Genomic DNA, 6,177 nt, shown 5'->3' with positions numbered 1-6,177 from the left:
GGGCATGGACCTCATGGGCTTGGACCTCATGGGCTTGGACCTCAGGGGCGTGGACCTCATGGGCCTGGACCTCATGGGCTTGGACCTCAGGGGCTTGGACCTCAGGGGCATGGACCTCATGGGCATGGACCTCATGGGGCATGGACCTCATGGGGACCACATGGGGACCACATGGGCTTGGACCTCATGGGCTTGGACCTCTTGGATGGACCTCATGGGCATGGACCTCATGGGATGGACCTCATGGGCTTGGACCTCAGGGGGGCTTGGACCTCATGGGCTTGGACCTCATGGGGGCTTGGACCTCATGGGGGCATGGGGGACCTCATGGGCTTGGACCTCATGGGCTTGGACCTCATGGGCTTGGACCTCATGGGCTTGGACCTCATGGGCTTGGACCACATGGGCTTGGACCACATGGGCTTGGACCTCACCTCATGGGCTTGGACCTCATGGGCATGGACCTCATGGGCATGGACCTCATGGGCATGGACCTCATGGGCTTGGACCTCATGGGCTTGGACCTCATGGGCTTGGACCTCATGGGCATGGACCTCATGGGCATGGACCTCATGGGCATGGACCTCATGGGCTTGGACCTCATGGGCTTGGACCTCATGGGCTTGGACCTCATGGGCTTGGACCTCATGGGCTTGGACCTCAGGGGCTTGGACCTCATGGGCTTGGACCACAGGGGCATGGACCTCATGGGCTTGGACCTCATGGGCTTGGACCTCAGGGGCTTGGACCTCATGGGCTTGGACCTCAGGGGCTTGGACCTCATGGGCTTGGACCTCATGGGCTTGGACCTCATGGGCCTGGACCTCATGGGCATGGACCTCATGGGCATGGACCTCATGGGCTTGGACCTCATGGGCTTGGACCACATGGGCTTGGACCTCATGGGCTTGGACCTCATGGGCATGGACCGCATGGGCATGGACCTCATGGGCATGGACCTCATGGGCTTGGACCTCAGGGGCTTGGACCTCAGGGGCTTGGGCATGGACCTCATGGGCTTGGACCTCAGGGGCTTGGACCTCAGGGGCTTGGACCTCAGGGGCTTCAGGGGCTTGGACCTCATGGGCTTGGACCTCATGGGCTTGGACCTCATGGGCTTGGACCTCATGGGCTTGGACCTCATGGGCTTGGACCTCATGGGCTTGGACCTCATGGGCTTGGTCCTCATGGGCATGGACCGCAGGGGCTTGGACCTCATGGGCTTGGACCTCATGGGCTTGGACCTCATGGGCTTGGACCTCAGGGGCTTGGACCTCATGGGCTTGGACCTCAGGGGCTTGGACCTCAGGGGCTTGGACCTCATGGGGCTTGGACCTCATGGGCTTGGACCTCATGGGCTTGGACCTCATGGGCCTGGACCTCATGGGCTTGGACCTCAGGGGCTTGGACCTCAGGGGGGCTTGGACCTCATGGGGCATGGACCTCATGGGCTTGGACCTCATGGGCATGGACCTCAGGGGCATGGACCTCATGGGCTTGGACCTCAGGGGCTTGGACCTCATGGGCTTGGACCACATGGGCTTGGACCTCATGGGCTTGGACCTCATGGGCTTGGACCTCATGGGCTTGGACCTCATGGGCTTGGACCCCATGGGCTTGGACCGAATGGGCTTGGACCTCAGGGGCTTGGACCTCAGGGGCTTGGACCTCAGGGGCGTGGACCTCATGGGCTTGGACCTCATGGGCTTGGACCTCATGGGCTTGGACCTCAGGGGCTTGGACCACAGGGGCTTGGACCTCACGGGCTTGGACCTCATGGGCTTGGACCACATGGGCTTGGACCTCAGGGGCTTGGACCACATGGGCTTGGACCTCAGGGGCTTGGACCACAGGGGCATGGACCCAGGGGCTCATGGGCTTGGACCTCAGGGGCTTGGACCTCAGGGGCATGGACCTCAGGGGCTTGGACCTCAGGGGCTTGGACCTCATGGGCTTGGACCTCATGGGGGACCTCATGGGCTTGGACCTCATGGGCTTGGACCTCAGGGGCTTGGACCTCATGGGCTTGGACCTCATGGGCTTGGACCTCATGGGCTTGGACCTCATGGGCTTGGACCTCATGGGCTTGGACCTCATGGGCTTGGACCTCTTGGGCTTGGACCTCATGGGCTTGGACCTCATGGGCATGGATGGGCTTGGACCTCATGGGCTTGGATCTCAGGGGCTTGGACCTCATGGGCTTGGACCTCATGGACAATAGACAGTAGGTGCAGGAGTAGGCCATTGGGCACTTCAAGCCAGCACCGCCATTCAATGTGATCATGGCTGATCATCCCCAATCACAGACCTCTTGGGCTCAGACCTCATGGACATGGTGTTAAACAGCCAGAGGTTGATGTTAGACCTCATGGGCATAGTCGAAGATAGACACAAAAAGCTAGAGTAACTCGGCGGGACAGGCAGCGTCTCTGGATAGAAGGAACAGGTGACGTTTCGAGTCGAGACCCTTCTTCAGTGTTAGATTTCATGGACTTGGTGTTAGACCTCATGATGTTAAACATCCTGGACCTGATGTGAAACTTTCAGAGGTTGGTTTTAGACCTCATGTGCACGCTGTTGGACTTCCTGGGTTGACTGTTAGACCTCCTGGCTTGGTGTTAGATCTCCTGGGCTTGGTATTTGACCTCATGGGCACGCTGTAAGACCTCTTAGTCTTTGTGTCATGTCCTAGGTTTTAGACCTCATGGACTTGATGTTAGACTTCATGGGCTTGAGTTTCCCTCCATTACCAGGCTTGGAGTGGCTTTCCTCCACCTGTGACGTCTTGATCTTGGTGTTAGACCGACTCGGGGTGGCTACCCTCCACATGTCCTTGTAGTTAGACCCCTTCGGCCTGGGGTGGCTTCCCTCCCCCTGCACCATCTGACCTTGCTTTTGACCTCATGGGCCTGGGGTGCATCCATCCATCCATCCATCCATCTGTACCATTTGTCCTTGATGTTAGACCTTCTAGACTTGGTGGCTTCCAACTACCAGCTCCTCCTGTCCTTGCTTTAGACCTCAGGGGCTTGGGATGGCTTCCATCAACATGCACCTCTTGTCCTCCTTGGTAGACCTCCGGGATTTGGGAAGTGGAGTCAGCGTACAGTTTTGGGACTGGTCAATAAGTGAAGAAAATCTAATTGTCATATGCACGAGGGTCAATTAAATTCTTGAGTTAAACATAAAAGTGCTGGAATAATTGAAAAATCAGCAAGATCAGGATATGCCCCAATATTCTTGTCCCCAGTGAAAAACAGCTCATCAACACACAGGATCTAAACTCATATCAATGCCTTTAGTTTCTCACTCCCCTGACTCTGTCTGAAGAAGAGTCTCAACCTGAAACATCACCTATTCCTTTCCTCCAGAGATGCTGTCTGACCCGCTGAGTTTGTCCCTATTGTCAATGCCTGTTTGAGCCTGGTTGAGAACAGATCAGCTATACATTAAGCAAAGCAAGAATTTCATTGTACTATACAGGGACACATGACAATAAACTCATTTGAACTTGAATCAGCAGAAGTAGTTGTACTGCAATAGGTTCCATGTCTATCACTGCCTCCGAAGACAGATACAAGGAACTGCAGGTTCTGGTTTACAAAACTAAAAAAAGACACAAAGAGCTGGAGTAACTCAGCGGGTCAGGCAGCATCTCTGGAGAACATGGATAGGTTATAGCATAGGAAGGAACTGCAGATGCTGGTCTAAACCGAAGATAGACACAGAAAGCTGGAGTAAAACCCCTGTCCCACTTAGGAAACCTGAACGGAAACCTCTGGAGACTTTGCGCCCCTCCCAAGGTTTCCGTGCAGTTCCCGGAGGTTTTTGTCAGTCTCCCTACCTGCTTCCACTACCTGCAACCACCTGCAACCTCCGGGAACCGAACAGAAACCTTGGGTGGGGCGCAAAGTCTCCAGAGGTTTCCGTTCAGTTTTCCTAAGTGGGACAGGGGCAACTACTCAGCGGGTCAGACATCATTTCTGGAGACGAGGAATAGGTGACGTTTCAGGTCGAGACCCTTCGTCAGATGGATAGGTTTTATCCTTGTTATTACATATGGATATGACGAATTTTTAGATAACCTTGCCCACGCAATGATTTCTTACGAAAAGTTCATGCACAATTTTTCATGTCTAATCTCCGTCCTCATCAATCTGCAGAAAGTAGCGATTAAAATGAACCCTGGAGAACTAATTAGAAAAAATCAGCCACATGGTTCCTGTTGAGAAAATTGTTCTCGTATATAATTTCCATTCGTAATACATTTAAATTGATCTAATTACCATCACATCATTTGAAATCGTGACTGCTAATATGCAAATGAAAAATTAAAATTCATACCAGATTAACCGTTCAGTCAATACTCATTACTGCACTTTGGGCTGTTCCTCATCCATTTTATTGGCTACCTAGACCTTATGAATGAGCCTTGATCTTATTTAAAAGGCTAGAGAGAGTGAGTTACTAACTCCCCAAGGTAAAGTACCTGTTTTACTTTTTCCCATTGTTATTTCCTGGCATTACTTACCGAATAGTGACTGAACCCAGGAATGGTTAGATTAAAGGGCCTGTCCCACTTTCACGACCTCTGCCGAGTTTGCCCTTGACTGATACTCGCAGCAATTGTCACCATGAGGTCGTAGGTAGGTCGTAGCAGGCCGTGATGCTAGTCGTAGGTACTCGTGGCAGCAAGTAGGTCGGGGCGTTTTTTCTAGCCTGATGAAAAATGTCCACGAGTAAAAAAGGTTGTGAATTAGGTCGTGACAGGCCCTTAACATTTAATGAGTGTTTCACAGCACTGGGCCTGTACTTGCTGGAGTTTAGAAGGATGAGGGGTGACCTCAGTGAAACTTACAGAATAGAGAAAGGCCTGGATAGAGTGGATGTGGAGAGGATGTTTCCATCAGTGGAAGAATCTAGGACCAGAGGTCATAGCCTCAGAATAAAAGGACGTTCCTTTAGGAAGGGGATAAGGAGGAATTTCTTTAGTCGGAGGCTGGTGAATCTGTGGAATTCATTGCCACAGAAGGCTGTGGAGAGCAAGTCAATGCACATTTCTAAGGCACAGTTGGATAGGTTCTTGATTAGTACAGATGACATGCATTATGGGGAGAAGGTAGTGTAAGAAGGAAGATAGATCCGCCATGATTGAATGGAAAAATGGACTTGATGGGCTGAATGGCCTAATTCTGCTCCTATCACATGAATTTATGAAATGGGACTAGATTGGATAGGGCATCTGGTTCAGCATGCACGGATTGGGCTGAAGGGTCTGTTTCCATGCTGTATGACTATGAATGTGTGAAAGGACTGGGGAACAGGCGGGTATACTGATACTATACAACAGGAGGGTGCAACTCCAGAGCAAACAAAATCATGAGAGACCTCTTCCACCCCGGCAACGGACTGTTCCAGCCGCTACGGTCAGGCAAACGCCTCCGTTGCCATGCAGTGAGAACGGAGAGGTTGAGAAGGAGTTTCTTCCCAGAGGCAATTCGGACTGTAAACGCCTTTCTCACCAGGGACTAACTCTACAGAACGTTTTTGCTTCTATTATTTATTATGTAAAAGAATATGTGTGTTATGATTGTGTTTATAATTTGTTTGGTTGTTTTGTTGTTTGTCTTTTGCACAAAAGTCCGCGAGCATTGCCACTTTCATTTCACTGCACATCTCGTATGTGTATGTGACAAATAAACTTGACTTGACTTGACTTGACTATACACAATTAGGTCACAGTTCAGCCATAATCTCACCGAAAGATGGAATGGGTTCAAATGAATGGCCTCTTCCCTGCTCAATTTACTGCAATTTGAGCATCAGCTTGTTTACCAAAAGGTCTCCCGCTGGAAAATTCCACAAATAGTTTAGGACGTACAATTATAAATAAGTTAGAAGTTATTTACATTAACTCAGCAAAAGATGCTACAGGCCAACAGGCCAATGCTGGTCCCACAATGAAAATTCATGATGAACTGATCTAAATCCAGGGCAGATCACCTCTGAAGAGTCAATTATACCAGTGAAGAATAATCATGGGCACACCATCTAAATCGCACCACCCCTCAAGTAGTTACTTCCCCATTAGTTAGATCATTAAATACCCTAACCATACCGGTAAAACACCTGTATATTAACAGCCCACCAACTTCAGGAAATATGTGTTTAGCTTGC

The sequence above is a fragment of the Leucoraja erinacea genome, chromosome 36 (assembly GCF_028641065.1).
Source record: "Leucoraja erinacea ecotype New England chromosome 36, Leri_hhj_1, whole genome shotgun sequence".
Classification (NCBI taxonomy): domain Eukaryota; kingdom Metazoa; phylum Chordata; class Chondrichthyes; order Rajiformes; family Rajidae; genus Leucoraja; species Leucoraja erinaceus.
This window is presented reverse-complemented; position numbering follows the sequence as displayed.